This window comes from Nicotiana sylvestris, chromosome 6 (genome assembly GCF_000393655.2).
Source record: "Nicotiana sylvestris chromosome 6, ASM39365v2, whole genome shotgun sequence".
NCBI lineage: Eukaryota > Viridiplantae > Streptophyta > Magnoliopsida > Solanales > Solanaceae > Nicotiana > Nicotiana sylvestris.
The window spans coordinates 123749388-123766728 of NC_091062.1; positions in this window are offsets into that span (position 1 = coordinate 123749388).

Consider the following 17341-nt stretch of genomic DNA (forward strand, 5'->3'; position numbering starts at 1 on the left):
AAGTATGATAACACATAAGAAAAGGTAGAACCGGGATTAAATAATACAAAGGCATCTCGGTGGCAGACTGAAAAAATACCTGTAATGAAAGAATCGGAAGCAATAACATCAGGTCTAGCTGGAAGTGCATAAAAATGGGCCTGACCGCCACCTGATTGACCTCCCCCTCTAGGGCGACCCCTAGCGGACTGACCTCCACCCTAGCTGGCTGGGCGGGTGGTGGTGAAGTAACTAGTGTTGAAGCCGATGACGGACCCCTCTGCTAAGAGGAATTTGTAAGACCACGAGGGTACTGCCTCCATATATGACCCATCTCTCCATACTCATAACAACTCCCAGGTGTTGGAGAAGGGGACTGAAGGGAACCCCTAGCACCAGAATGACTAGCAGATGTAGTCGGCATAGAAGAGCCCTGAACTGATGAAGCACAGGATGAACTCTAAGTTGAAAGGGCACTAAGTGATGATTGGCCCTAATGAGAACTATGAGAACCATGACCCGATGATGCCCCACGATAACCTGGGCAAGCTGGCTAAGCATGCCTGAAGGGACGGCCTCTGCCGTGCTGAAATTGACCTCTCGATGAAGCACCACTATAACTACCGGATCCTCGAGGCCTCTTGGCCTCCCTCTCCTCTTGCTCATGGTGAAGAACAGACTCAATCTCATGAGCAATGTCTACAAACTCCTCAAAAGTCGCACCGGTGACCCTCTCCCTGGTCATGAGAATACGAAGCTGATAAGTGAGGCCATCAACAAACCTCCTAATCCTCTCTCTATCTGTCGGAACCAACCAAATCGCATGACGAGCTAACTCAGAGAACCTCATCACATATTGCGTCACAATCATCTCTCCCTGACGCAACCACTCAAACTCCCTACGTAGCTCCTCTCTACGAGACTGCGGCACATACTTCTCTAAAAAGAGAACAGAAAATTGCTGCTAGGTAAGGGGTGCTGTACCAACAGGCCTACACCTCTCAAAAGCCTTCCACCATGTGAAGGAAGCTCCAGAAAACTAATAAGTAATGAAAGTGACCCCGCTGGTCTACAGAATACGCGATGTACGAAGCATCTTCTGACACTTATCCAAGAAACCTTGGGCATCCTCTCCCTCTACACCACTGAAGGCCGGAGGCTGAAGTCTACCAAACATCTATAACTTACGCTGCTCGTCCTCTGGCATAGAAGGAACCACATTGTCTTGAGCAACTGCAATCGGCTGGGCTGGATGCACCCCCGGTGTCTGAAGTCCCTGCCCGACCTGCTCAAGTGTGCGAGCGGCAGGAGTCTGATTGCGTCCCCTGACCTGAGAAGTAGCTGTGACTGTAGTGGCTGAGACCGCCTGAGCTAGGCCAGTGCAAACTGATAGGATATGAGCCAAGGCCTCATGAAGACTCGGAATCACAATGGGCACAGCTAGTGCCTGAGCTGGTGCTGCTGGAGCGTCCATAACTAGGACCTGATCCTAAACTGGGGCGACTAGTGGATCTGCAAGTGCTGCCCTAGCTGCTGTGCGGGCCACACCTCTACCCCTACCACAACCACGACCGCGTCCTCGGCCTCTAGTGGCCACAGGTGGTGGTACTGGTGGTTATCCATCCTGACCGGTAGCGTGTGTTCTCACCATATGTGAGAGAATAGAATAATAGAAGTTTATTACTCAAATCAACAAATTTGCACGACAAGAATTTCAAAAATATGGAGTTCTTCCTAATGGTTCTACAGCCTCTCGAGGATAAATACAGACGTCTCCATACCGATCCGCGAGACTCTACTAAACCTGCTCATGACTCATGAGACCTATGTAACCTAAGCTCTAATACCAACTTGTTACAACCCCACACCCGGACCCGGTCGTGATGGTGCCTCTCGTAAAGACAAGGACAACCGACACATTTCCAATTCAGTTTTAGGCAATTAAACAATAAGCATTTAGTCTTAAACATGATATAACTCCAAAATTAAGTAGTGACAATACAAAACAGTTTGCGGAATACAACCCAACATAGCCCGATACCGGGGTGTGACTAGTCATGAGCATCTAAAAATCTGGAATAAGACAAGAAAGTCTACAAAGTTCAGTACAAATCTAAAACAAAGAGAAATAATATAAGGGAAGAAGCTCTAGGCTGCGAACGCCGACAGCTACTTAGAGAATCTTCGGATCCGCCTGAGCTGGAAAGATCAACACTAGGTAGAGGGACCAGATGCGCCTGAATATGCACACAGGGTGCAAAGAGTAAAGTGAGTACTCCAACTCAATGAGCAATAATCATAAATAAACGGCTGAGAGATATGAAAACACGTAAGGTACATTATAGGCTATAATGAAGCAGTAAAACTAGTAAAAACAGTGAATCAGTAAAGATATGTAAAATCATTTGAGTTCAGTTTAAACTTCAGGAAATACCTTTTCAACAATTAAATAGGTAAATGACAGACAAATAAGAAAAATAAACACATAAAGGTTCGCCCCTTGGGCACAATGTCAACAAATCCGCCCGTCGGGCTATATCTCACATCACAATGGGTACCCGCACTCACTGGGGGTGTGCAGACTTTTGGAGGGGCCCCTTACGGCCCAAGCGCGATACCAAGCCATCTCGTGGCATCATCACTAGGCTCTTGGCCTCATATCAACAAGCCACCTCATGGCGTACATATCTTAGGCCCTCGGCCTCATACTCATAATCCGGTGTTTCCTCACAACATAGGCCCTAGGCCTTACTCAGTCAAAAGTCCTCATAAGACACTCGGGCAATAGTAAAACATGATTCTCAGCCCAAATATCATTTAAGTGTTAAAATAGAGTAAACATGGCCGAGTTATGAAAACAGTGGAATATAACATGACTGAGTTCAAGTATCAAGTCAAAACAGTGAGAAAATATCAATAAAAATCCCCGAAGGGTTCAAATAGTTGGCACGAGGCCCAAATATGGCATTCAGCCCAAAATATGATGTACACATATAGATTTCAGTCAAGTACGTGGTAAAATAGTCATTCGGGACGGGCTAAGTCACAATCCCCAATAGTGCACGACCCCACACTCATCATCTAGCGTGTGCGTCACCTCAATATAGCACAACGATGTGCAATCCAGGGTTTCATACCGTTAGGACATCATTTACAAACATTACTCACCTTAAACCAGTGCAAACTCTAGCCCACAACACCTTTGCCCCTCGAATCGGCCTCCACTCGCATTGAATCTATCCAAAAATTAGAATCATGACATCAAAATATGCTAAGGGAACGAAACCCAAGTGAAAATAATCAATTTACAATACAAATCCCGAAATTACCAAAACCCGACCCCTGGGACCACGTCTCGGATTCTAATGAAATTCACATCAATAGATTCCTCATCTCCCCATGAGTTCATACATATCAAAAGTACCAAAATACAATACCAAGCCCTTGTTTCCCCAATTTTAACCCTTAAATTCCATTAATTATAGCTCTAATCCGTGAAATAATACCATAGGAACGAGTTTTAGGTCCAAAATCCTTACCTCAATGAAGTTCCATTGAAATCTTTCTTCAAAATTGTCCAAAAAGCTCCCAAGCCAACTTGGAAATGGTGGAATAGCTCAGAAATCGCGAAGGAAACAATTTATACTTTCTGGCCTAGGGATTTCGCATCTGCGGCCAATTACCCGCTTCTGCGGTCAAGACCACCGCATCTGCGGTTCTCACTTAAGTCACCAAAACTGCATCTGCGATGCATTGCCCGCACCTACGCCATCGCAGGTGCGGCTCCTGAACCGCATCTGCGATTTTTCACTTATTCTCAACTTTCCGCATCTACGATGCTATCTCCGCACCTGCGCTATCGCATGTGCGGTTACCCAACCGCTTCTGCGGTCACAGCCTACCTCACCTTCTTTCGCTTTTGTGTCCTTCTACCTTGCATCTACGGCATCGCACCTGCGGTCCCCAATCCGCAGGTGCGAAAATACCAGAAGCAGAAAATTTGCAGCTCACCAAAATTCCAAACTTCTCCGTCAACCATCTGAAATCACCCCAAGGCCCCAAGACCTTAACCAAAAGTACAAACATATCTCATAAACTTATTCAAACTTATACAAATCTTCAAAACACCTCAAACAACATCGAATCAACCAAAACACATCGGATTTAAGCCTAAGTTTCCAAATTCTTCCGAATTATGCTTTTGATAAAAAACCCAACCAAACCACGTCCGAATGACCCGAAACTTTGCACACACATCCCAATTGATACCATGGAACTACTAAAACTCTCGGAATTCCATTGCGACCCCTATATCATAATCTCACTTATCAACCAGGAATCGCCAAAATACCAACTTCGCCAATTCAAGCCTAAATCTACTCCGAACCTCCAAAACTCATTCCGATCACGCTCCTAAGTCTCAAATCACCTCCCGAAGCTATCCGAACCATTGAAACTCACATATGAGCCCTCTAACACATAAGTCAACATCCGGTTGACTTTTCCAACTTAAGCTTTCTCAAAAGAGACTAAGTGTCTCAAACCTTACCAAATCCTTTCCGAACTCGAGCCAACCAACCCGATCACACAGAGAACCGACAAACAAAGCAATAAGAAGCATAAATGGGGGAAATTGAGTGGTAACTCATGAGACGCTGGTCGGGTTGTCACACAAGAGTTCCTTTTCTACTTTGGGTACGAGGGTGGGCTCGAAATCGGCCACGAAGTCTGCTAAAATTTGAGACTTGATAGCCATTCGAGGATGATATTCAATATCATACCCTCCAAGTTTGATGTCCCATTTGGCTAGTCTTCCCGATAATTCGGGATTATGCAAGACATTTCAAAGTGGGTACATAGTCAATACACATATAGGGTGGCATTGAAAATATGGTCTTAATTTCCTAGATGCGCTTATTAATGCAAGAGCTAACTTTTCCAAATGTGGGTACCTGGCTTCAGCATCTCCTAGGGTCTGACTCACATAATAGATAGGAAATTGCATACCTTGCTTTTCTCGAACCAACACGCCACTTACCGCCACCTCGAACACGGCTAAATACAAGTAGATTGTTTCATCCTCCTTCAGAGTGTGGAGCAGGGGTAGGCTCGAGAGATACTGTTTTAATTATTCCAAGGTTTGTTGTCACTCTGGAGTCCATTAAAGTTCTTCTTCTTCTTGAGTGGGGAAAAGAAATGATGGCTCTAATCTGATGACCTTGAGATAAAACGGCCTAGTGCAGCTATCCGTCTGGTTAGCCGTTGCATGGCTTTCACATTATTCACTATGGTGATTTCCTTGATGGCTTTGATTTTATTGGGGTTGATCTCGATACCCATGTTCGACACCATGAAACCAAAGAACTTGCCCGAGTCGACTCCAAAAGCGCATTTCTCGGGATTGAGCTTCATGTTGTACTTTTTTAGGATATCGAATGTCACCTACAAATGGGTCAAATGGTCCTATGTGTGTAGGGACTTAACTAGCATGTCATCAATATAAACTTCCATGGATTTGCCTATTTGATGTTTGAACATCTTATTAACTAGGCGTCAATATGTGGCTCCTGCATTTTTTAGCCCGAAGGGCATTACATTATAACAATACGTACCATACTTTGTGATGAACGAAGTCTTTTCTTGGTCCTCCAGGTTCATTTGAATTTGGTTGTACACAGAGTAGGCATCAAGAAAAGTAAGGATCTCGTGGCCGGCCGTAGCATCGATCAAATGATCGATGTTGGGCAATGTGAAAGAATCTTTAGGGCATGCTTTGTTCAAATCTTTGTAGTTTACACACATTCTAAGTTTATTCCTCTTTTTAGGGACTACCACTATGTTAGCTAGCCATTCAAGATATTTTACTTCCCTAATAGGTCCTTTCTTGATAAGTTTGGTTACATCTTCTTTTATGAATGCATGCTTTACCTCGGACTGAGGTCTTCTTTTTTTCTTCACCGGTTTAAATCTAGGATCGACACTTAGTCAATGGGTGGTTATCTTCGGTGGGATCCCTATCATATCTAAGTGGGACCAGACGAAGCAATCAATGTTATCGATAAAAAATTGAACGAGTTTTTTCCTGAGTTCGGGGGTTAACCCTATCCGCAGGTATATCTTTTGTTCTGGAAGATGCTTGATCAATATGGCATGCTCGAGCTCTTCGACCGTGGACTTTGTCGCATCCGATTCCTCGGGGGCAACAAAGGCTCGGGGGATGAGGAAATCTTCTTCTTCATCCTCGACCACCTGTTCATCGAACACCTGTCCTTCGGGCTCAACCGTGGGTATGGGCTGTGATTGCTATTTGGCCACCTGATTGTCTTTTGACTTTTTCAATGTGGATGGTGTCGATACTGGTGCCAAATCGTGTACTGCAAACATCTCCTTAGCTACATGTTGCTCTCCATATACTATTTTCATGCCATCGTTTGTTGGGAACTTCATCATTTGATGAAGGGTCGATGATACCGCCCTCATGATATGGATCCACGGCCTTCCAAGCAAAGCATTATACCTCATGTCACCTTCGATGACGTGAAATTTGGTGTCTTGTATGGTTCCAGCCACGTTGACTGGGAGGATGATTTCTCCCTTTGCTGTTTCACTTGCCATGTTGAAGCCATTCAAGACTCGAGATGCTGGTATGATTTGACTGAGCAAACCGAGATGCTCCATGACCCTTGACCTGATTATATTTGCCGAACTACCTGGATCCACGAGAACACGTTTAACTTGAACTTTATTTAAAAGGATAGAAATTACTAGTGCATTGTTGTGAGGCTGAGATAAAAGCCTCGATGTCTTCCTCGCTGAATGTGAGGGGGTCCTCGGGCATGTAGTCCCGAGTTCATTTCTCCCTTGTGATGGATACTTTGGTACGTTTGAATATAGGTCCCTATGGGACGTCGAATCCACCGATGATCATGTGAATGACATGTTGAGGTTCTTCAGGTTCATTCTTCCTATTTGCATCTCTTTCTCGGGAATGGTTCTTGGCCCAGTCGTTGAGAAATTCAAGAAGATGCCCCTCGTTGAATAACCGGGCTACCTCCTTTCTAAGCTGCCTGCAATCCTCGGTCATATGCCCATTAGTACCATGATACTTGCACATCAAGTTGGGGTTCCTCTGAGAAGGATCGGTCTGTATAGGCTTGTGCTATCTAGTATCTCTAATTTTGCCAATGGTTGAGACGATACCCGAGGTATCAAAGCTGAAGTTGTATTCCGATAATCGGGGTGCCTCTGCCGGACCCGAGTGCCTATCAAACCCCGTTTTGCTCATGAGTCCCTGGGAACTTTTACCTCGATCTGCTCTTCGATCATTCTGTGGTATGTTATGCCTTGAAATATTCCTTCGATCCTCGATTTATGGCTGATATCTTTATATATTCGACCTTGACCCCATGTCTTCATTTCCTGACTCCTTTGCTAGTAACCTTATTGGATAAATGGAGCTCGAGGGAGCTCCCAACTGGTCATCCTCGACCCTAATTTTTGATTGGTACCTGTTATACACATCCGCCGAAGTCACGGCGGGATACTCGATCAAGTTCTGCTTCAGCTACTTCGAAGCTATCGAACTTCATTCATTTAGCTCCTGAGTGAAGGCTTGTACAGCCCAGTCATTGGAGACTGGTGGTAACTCCATTCGTTCTGACTGGAAACGAGATACAAATTCCCTTAATATCTCGTTCTCCCTTTGCTTTATTTTGAATACATCGGTCTTCCTTATTGCAACTTTTGTGGCACCGACATGTGCCTTTACAAATGAGTCTGCCAATATGGCAAACGAATCAATAGAGTTCGGGGGTAAGTTATGGTACCAAATCATGGCACCCTTAGACAGAGTTTCCCCAAACATTTTTTTAGCAAAACAGACTCAATCTCATCCTATTCCAAAACATTTCCTCTTACGCCACAAGTACATGTGGTGATATGCTCATTGGGATCAGTGGTCCCGTTGTATTTTGGGATGTCTGGAATCCAAAACTTCTTCAGGATGGGATTCGGAGCTGCACTCTGGGGGAATGGTTTTTGCACGAACTTCTTCGAGTCCAGTCCTTTCAAAATTGGAGGTGCTCCCGGTATCTGGTCGACCCTTGAGTTGTATGTCTCCACCTTTTTGTCATTTTCTTCAATCTTCTTTTCTCTGGACTCGATCCTTTTGGCGAGCTCTTCGAGCATCCTAATGATGGTGGGGTCAGTCCCCAAGTTATTTCCGTTTGATCTCTCCGGTTCTGGTTCAACAGGCCGAATATTCTCATGTTCAGCTACGCTCGGGGTCTTATTTTGACTCTGAAGTTGAGCGATGGAGATTTCTTGAGCCTGCAACATCTCAAATATCACTTAGAGGCTGATCCCCTTATCTTCCATTCCTCGTGCTGTTTGGTCACCAGATCGAGCTTCCCTACGTTCATTCCCTACGGGATCTGTGCCTGAGTCCGCGTTTAGAGCATTATGTGAACTGCTATCAACTAGATCAATATTTGGCACTTCCTCGGGGTTGATTGGTGGTGCCCCAACTCCTATATTGCTATTTTTCATGGGATCAGAGACCGTCATTTCCATGCACGAGTGCGTTTGCTGAGCTAGACATATCTTAGCTTAAAATCAAAGAATCTTTGACAAAAAAAACGTGTGAAGAATAACGTGTGTTATCAGAAAACTAGCACCAAAATAATTACTATTATATTTAGCCCCACAGTGGGCACCAAACTATTTACCTCAAAAAATGTGAGTAACAATTAAAGGTGATTTGTGATTTTAAAGATATGTGATTTATTCCAATACTAGTGAATATACAAGTAATATTAGGTTTAAGTAAGAAGAATTGATGAATCAAACCAGTTTTGTTAGAGCAACAGAGACCTCGAGCTCGATTATCTCAGGGGCCTCGAGGTGAGTTAAGAGTAAATAAAGTATGAACAATAAAGTAAAATAATAAAGCCGAAGAACAATTGTGGAGCATAGTAAATGAGAAAAGCAGAGTAGAATGTTCTATTACAGTGAATGAGATGATCTTTACAAATGATTGGGGTCCCCTTTATATAGGAGGGGAAAACCCTAATATGGTACATTCCCAATTATGGTAAAGAATTCTATTGGTACACCTGTATAACAACCTAGTACGGACTCGTACTATTTCGTACAAATCTTATCCCTTAATTTATGCCCTGATCCACGCGTCCTTGAGAAATTCCCGCTCTTTCTTGAGTATCATCAAAATTGTACTGCCCTCGAAGCAAATCATGACGGGTCTCCAATTTGCTCCCTCGAGGTATGCATTTTCCAGTAAGATCTAGTCTTTACTTTGTGCTGCCCAAACTCGAGCCCAGGGGTACCGTTAAGTCCTTTGAAATTGAGCTCTCCGATTTCGACCGTATACAAGTATTATATACCTATCTAGCATAATATACTGAAGATTGGAGCACCGATGCTCCAATCTCCAGTATATTATATTGAAACTTTGCACGTGTTGGAGTTCCAGCATAATATGCTGGAAGTTCATACACAGGTGCACCGATCTCCAGTATATTATGCTGGAACTTTTTGTGTTGCAACAAAATAGTGGCTATTTTTCAATGACTTTGCAAATGCTGGCTATTTTTGAATGACCAGTCCGAAAACTGGCTAGTTCGTGCTATTTTTACTAATTATTGTCATCATTTTAATTTTGGGCAACAATTATTATATTTGATTTGCTCCACCTCATAATGGCCGGGGCCTTTACACAAATAACCGTTTGAATTTACTTTTTTACTTTTTCTAGTTAGTATACATAAATTATATAATGACTATACATGATTATATACATATTATACATGAATTATACATATATTACATGCCAGCTATTTTATGTTTAAGCGCTAGGGTAGGAGGCTATATAAATTAATTCTTCAAACTGTGGTTAAGAACCCAAGTTTATTTTGCACTGGCACAAAGGGTGTTTGGATGAATGGAAAGGGAATAAAGAAAACATAGAAATTGAGAGAAATGATAGCATAGAAAGTGAGAAAAAAAAGTTTCCTCAAGGCAAAGCCACAAGAAACTAACAATAATTTACATAACTCTCCTTTCTCCTCCTTTCCCTTATTCCCTTCAAATAAGTAGTTTACTTTTCGGAAAAAGAAGAGGGAAGGGAAAGGAAAAGGAAACTACTCCTTCTGTTTCAATTTAAATGAGGTAGTTTGACTTAAAATGGAGTTTAAGAAGAAAAAAAGACTTGTGAAACTTGTGATCTTAAAAGCTTAAGGGATAAAAGCTTTGTGGGGCCATTATATTTTTGTGTCACGACCCCAAATACCCGGTCGTGATGGTGCCTATCACATTACTAGGCAAGCCAACCCAAACTATTAACCACAACAAGTTCCTTTTTTAAAACCATTTTCTAACACAGGTTTAGATACCAAATTTCCATAATAAGTGTTTAAAACAACAAAATATAAGCGAAAGTCAAATAAACATGAACAACAGAGTCCCAAATATCTGGTGTCACGAGTCTAGAGCCTCTACTACATAGCTGACTGTCTGATACAACATAAGTCTAGAAAATGCGGAAAAGAACAAGATAAGAAGGAGAAAACAGGGCTGCGGACGCCATGAAATCTCCGGCAATCTCTAGATCAGCTAAGGACCCTCACTCTGCCACTTGGGCACCTGGATCTGCACACAAGGTGCATTGAGTAATGTGAGTACGCCAACTTAGTAAGTAACTAAAGTAAATAAGGTCTAAAAGCAGTGACGAGTAGTTAAAAATAATATAACCAAATAAACAACAGGATAACAGGTCAACTTCACTGTTTAAAATTAGTTTCGTCGTGAAATCATCAATTTCAGTTTAAACACTTGAAATCATATACTTAGAAATTTTCCAACAGAGGCTTATTTAAAAAGAAGAGTGAAATCATTGAAAACAACATAACTGGGCCCCTCGGGTAAAGTATCACTCAGAACATGGCCTCTCGGACAGCCTCTCAGTCACTCGTGACTCACTCTCGTCACTCAGTACTCACTCTCAGCACTCAAGCTCATTAATATCACATAATAATAGAAATCATAGTAACCGCTGCGGCGTGCAGCCCGATCCATAATTTATAGTCGACTACGCTCACTGGGGGTGTATAGACTCCGGAGGAGCTCCTACAGCCCAAACGACATATCGCTGCGGCGTGCAGCCCGATCCATATAGGTATCGCTGGGGCGTGCAGCCCTATCCATAATTTATACATATAATATCCTCACTATCAGGTTCTCAACCTCTCTTAGTCATTAACCTTACAGCCTCTCGAGCAAAACAATAGAAATTAGGGAACTCAGCCCAAACAGTCCTCACAATTAGAAGTGGAGTGATAAAACCAGTTTTAAACATTTAAACAGGTAAAACATGACTAAGGATATGATTTCAACAAATAAAGTGATTGAAATAGTAAAAATGCCCCTAAGGGTATCAAAAGGTCGGAACAAGGCTCCAAACATGGAATACATCCCATAATACAGTATAAATGACTAAAGTACGGAATATCATAAGGTTTCAAATCAAGTACGCGGCTCAATAGTCGCTACGAGACGGACCAAGTCACAATCCCTATCAGTGCATGCCCACATGCTCGTCACCAAGCATGTGCGTCACCGCATTTATCAAAACAAGTCAAATACCGGGGTTTTGTACCCTCAGTTCCAGATTTACAATGGTTACTTACCTCAAACCGGTGAAAATAGTACTCCGCATTGCCTTTGCCCCTCAAATCAGTCTCCACTCGCATCGAATCTATCCAAAATTAGAATCATGGCATCAAAATATGCTAAAGGAACGAAGCCCAAGCGAAAACAATTAAAAAATACCAAAAATCCCGAAATTGGCCAAACCCGACCCCCGGGCCCACGTCTCGAAACTTGATAAAAATCACATCAATGGAATCGTTATCCTCCCACGAGTCCATACATACCATGAACATTGAAATCGGAGTCCAAATGACCCCTCAAATTCTCATTTTAAAGTCTCTTAATCTCAGGCCCTAATTCCTCAAATGACCCCTCACAACAGAATCAAGTTTTAAGTCCAAGAATCTTATCTCCAAGTAATTCCCCTTGAATCCCTCTTCAATCCCCTTCAAAAAGCTCCAAAAACGACCAACAGTGGAAGAAATAAACCCCACATTCGCGGACAAGACGATTATTTAAACCTTCTTCCCAGGCCTAAATTCCTTCATCGCGATCGCGAAGCACAAATTCTCAGCTCCCAAAATTAACCCTATGCGAATGCGTAATATCCCATGCGAACGCGATGCTCAGGCATCTAACACTACGCTATCGCGGACTGGCTACCGTGTTCTCAATGAACAACTTCAAGCCAAGACCCTGGTCCACTTAACTCTACGCAAATGCGACCCACTCCAGGAGTTCGCGATCAACAACGCCTTCACCTTATGCGATCGCAAACACACTGAGGAAACTGGACCGCCCCCACAACAGCTCTACACGATCGCGAGACCACCTACGTGATCGCGAAGACAAGAAACTCTGCAACAGCTGAACTCCAAAATCTGCAACTCTCCAAGGCATGAAATGGTCCGATTGACCATCCGAAACTCACTCGAGGCCCCCGGGACCTCAACCAAAGGCACCAATATATCCCAGAACCTTGTTCAAACTTGTAACAATCTTCAAAACACCTCAAACAATATCAAATCGAATAAAACACATCGGATTCAAGCCTAAGTTTCCAAAAACTTCTAAATTTCGCTTTTGATTAAAAACCCAACCAAACCACGTTGGAATGACCTGAAATTTTGCACACACATCCCAAATGACACAGTGGAACTACTATAACTCTCAGAATTCCATTCTGACTCCTATATCAAAATCTCACCTATCAACCGGAAATCGCCAAAAATCCAATTTCGCCAATTTAAGCCTAAATCTACTTAGGACCTCCAAAACCTATTCCAATCATGCTCCTAAGTCCCAAATCACCTCTCGAAGCTAACCAAACCATCAGAATTCACATCCGAGTCCTCTAACACATAAGTCAATATTCGGTTGGGTTTTCCAACTTAACCTTCCTCAAAAGAGATTAAGTGTCTCAAACCTTACCAAAATCATTCCGGATTCGATCCGACCAACCCGATACCCAATAACACAGATAAAAAAAGCATAAAGAAGCAGAAATGGGGAAAACGAAGTGGTAACTCATGAGACGACTGGCAGGGTCGTCACATCCTCCCCAACTTAAACAAACGTTCATCCTCGAACGAGTCAAGAAATATACCTGAAGCCTCAAACAGGTGAGGATATCTGCTCCGTATCTCCCGCTTGGTCTCCCAGGTAGCCTCCTCAACGGGCCGACCTCTCCACTGCACTTTCACTGAAGCTATATCCTTTGACCTTAATTTTCAAACCCGACGATCCAAAATAGCTACTGGTTCCACATCATAAGTCAAATCATCATCCTACTAAACCGTGCTAAAATCCAAAACATGAGACGGATCCCCAATATACTTTCGGAGCATAGAAACATGAAACACCGGATGCACACTCGACAAGCTGGGTGGCAAAGCAAGCTTATAAGCCACCTCCCCAATCCTCTAAAGCACCTCAAAAGGCCTAATGAACCGCAGACTCAATTTCCCCTTTTTCCCAAATCTCATAACACCCTTCATGGGTGAAACCTTCAACAGAACCTTCTCTCCAACCATGTAGGACACATCTCGAACCTTCCTGTCAGTAACTTTTTTGCCTCGACTGTGCGGTATGAAGCTTCTCCTGAATTTCCTTCACCTTTTCTAAAGAATCCTACATTAAGTCTATCCCTAATAGCCTAGCCTCACCGGGATCGAACCAACCAACTGGAGATCTACACCGCCTCCCATACAAAGCCTCATATGGAGCCATCTAAATACTCGACTGGTAGCTGTTGTTATAAGCAAACTCTGCAAGAGGTAGAAACTGATCCCATGTCCCTCCAAAATCAATGACACAAGCACGCAACATGTCCTCCAATCTGAGGGTGAAAAGCTGTGCTCAACTCAACTCGAGTACCTAACTCTCGCTGCACAGACATCCAAAACTGTGAAGTAAACTGAGTGCCCCTATCTGAGATGATGGAAACTGGGACACCATGCAAACGAACAATCTCCCGGATATAGATCTCTGCCAACCAATCTGAAGAATATGTAGTACACACAGGAATGAAGTGCGCAAACTTGGTCAGCCGATCCACAATCACCCAAATAGCATCGAACTTCTTCAAAGTCCGTGGAGGTCTAACTACAAAGTCCATAGTGATACTCTCCCACTTGCACTCGGGAATATGCATCTGCTGAAGCAAGCCACCCGGTCTCTGATGCTCAGATTTCACCTGCTGACAATTGAGACACCGAGCCACAAATCCCACAATTTCTTTCTTCATTCTTATCCACCAATAATGCTTCCTCAAATACTGATACATCTTCGCATCACCCAGATGAATGGAATACTGCGAGCTATAGGCCTCCTCCAGAATCAACTCCCGAAGCCCATCTACATTGGGCACACAAATCTGGCCCTGCATCCTCAACACCCCATCATCACCTATAGTCATATCCCTGGCATCATCATACTGAACTCTGTCCTTAAGGACAACCAAATGCGGATCATCATACTGGCACTCTCTTATGCAATCATATAAGGAAGATTGAGAAACCACACAAGCCAAAACTCGACTGGGCTTCGAAACCTCACGAACCGACTGGCCAAGGCCTGGACATAAACTGCAAGAGGTCTCTCCCCAACTAGAATATATTCCAAACTCCCCATACTCACTATTTTCGGCTCAAAGCATCGGCCACCACATTGGCCTTCCCCGGATGGTACAATATAGTGACATCATAATCCTTAAGCAACTCCAACCACCTATGCTGCCTCAAATTGAGATTCTTCTATTTGAACAAGTGCTAGAGGCTACGATGATCCGTAAACACCTCACAGGACACACCATACAAGTAATGCCTCCAAATCTTCAACGCGTGTACTATGGCAGCCAACTCCAAATCATGAACGGGGTAGTTCTGCTCATGGGGCTTTAACTGACGAGAAGCATAAGTAATAACTCTTCCCTCCTACATCAATACACAACCAATACCAACTCTCGAAGCATCACAATACACGGTATATAAACCTAAAGCTGATGTCAAAACTAACACTGAAGTTGTGGTTAAAGCTGTCTTGAGCTTCTGAAAGCTCTCCTCGCACTCATCTGACCATACAAATGAAGCACCCTTTTGAGTCAACGTGGTTAAGGGCGATGTGATAGATGAGAATCTCTGAACAAACCTGCGATAATAGCCTGCCAAACCAAGAAAGATGCGAATTTCTGTGGCTGAGGACGGTCTGGGCCAACTCTGAACTGCCTCTATCTTCTTTGGATCAACATGAATACCCTCGCTGGACACCACGTGCCCCAAGAATGCCACTGAACTGAGCCAAAACTCACACTTGGAGAATTTTGCATAAAGTTTCTCCTCCCTCAATCTCTGCAACACAACACTCAAATGCTCTACGTGCTTCTCCTGACTATGTGAATACAACAGAATATCATCAATGAAGACTATGACAAAAGAATCGATATAAGGTCGGAACACGGCGTTCATCAAATGCATGAACGCTGCCGGGGCATTGGTTAGCACAAAAGACATCACCAAGAACTCATAATGACCATATCGGATCCTGAAAGCTGTCTTAAGAATATCCGAGTCCCTGATCTTCAACTGGTGATAACCCAAACGGAGATCAATCTTGGAGAATACTCTCGCTCTCTAAAGCTGGTCGAATAAATCATCAATGTAAGGCAAAGGATACTTGTTCTTAATTGTTACTTTGTTCAATTGCCTATAATCAATGCACATCCTCATAGTGCCATCCTTCTTCTTTACAAATAGAACCGGCACACCCCAAGGTGACACACTAGGCCGAATGAACCCCTTATCGAGGAGTTCCTGAAGCTGCTCTTTTAATTCCTTCAACTCTGCTGGTGCCATACGATACGGAGGAATAGAAATAGGCTGAGTGCTCGGCACCAGGTCAATACCAAAATCAATATCCCTATCCGGTGGCATGCCCGACATGTCTGTAGGGAACACATCAGGAAAATCCCTCACAACTGGGACATAATCAATACTGGGAATCTGAGCTCCGACATCCCTCACAAAGGCTAGATACGAAAGATATCCCTTCCCAACCATACGTTGGGCTTTCAAGAATGAGATCACTCTACTAGGAACATAATCAGTCAACCCTCGCCAATCAATCCATAGCACACCTGGTATAGCCAATGTGATTGTCTTGGCATGATAGTCCAAAATAGCACGACACGGAGATAGCCAATCCATTCCCAAAATAATATCGAAATCCACCATACACAATAATAAAAGATTCACTCGGGTCTCCAGACCCCCAATAGTTACCACACACGACCATTACACATGGTCTACAACAACCCACTAGAGTAGATACATGAACATGTGAAATAAGAGACTTACGAGGCGTATCCAGATAATGGGCAAAGTATGATGACACATAAGAAAAAGTGGAATCGGGATCAAATAATACGGAGGCATCTCTGTGGCAGACTGAAACAATACCTGAAATCACGACATCTGAAGTAGCAACATCTGGTTTACCCGGAAGAGCATAGAAACAGGCCTGACCACCACCTGATCGACCTCCCCCTCTAGGGCGACCCCTAGCTGACTGACCTCCACCCCTAGCTGGCTGGGCGTGTGGTGAAGTAACTGGAGCAGAAGTCGAGGGATGACCCCTCTGCTAAGACTGGCCATCATGAAGATGAGGACACTGCCTTCTCATATGCCCAAACTCTCCATACTCATAACAACTCCCCGGTGCTAGAGATGGGGACTAAAGGGAACCCCTGGCACCGAAATGACCAGTAGAAGGACCTGGCATGGAAGAACCCTGAACTGATGGAGCACAGGATGAACTCTGGGATGGAAGGGCACTAAGTAATGAGTGGTCCTGATGAGAACTGTGAGAACCATGACCCGATGATGCCCCACGATAACCTGGGCGAGCTGAATGAGCCTGTCTAAATGGGCGACCTCTACCCTGCTGGAGCTGACCCCTCGAAGGACCACTACTAAAGCTACCAGATCCCTGAGGCCTATTGGCCTCCCTCTTCTCTCGCTGCTGGCGGAGAACCGATTCTTTCTCACGGGCGATGTCAACAACCTCCTCGAAAGTAGCACCTATCACCCTCTCCCTAGTCATGAGAATCCGAAGCTGATATGTGAGACCATCAACAAACTTCATAATCCTCTCTCGATCTATGGGAACCAACCAAACCGCATGATGGGCTAACTCGGAGAAC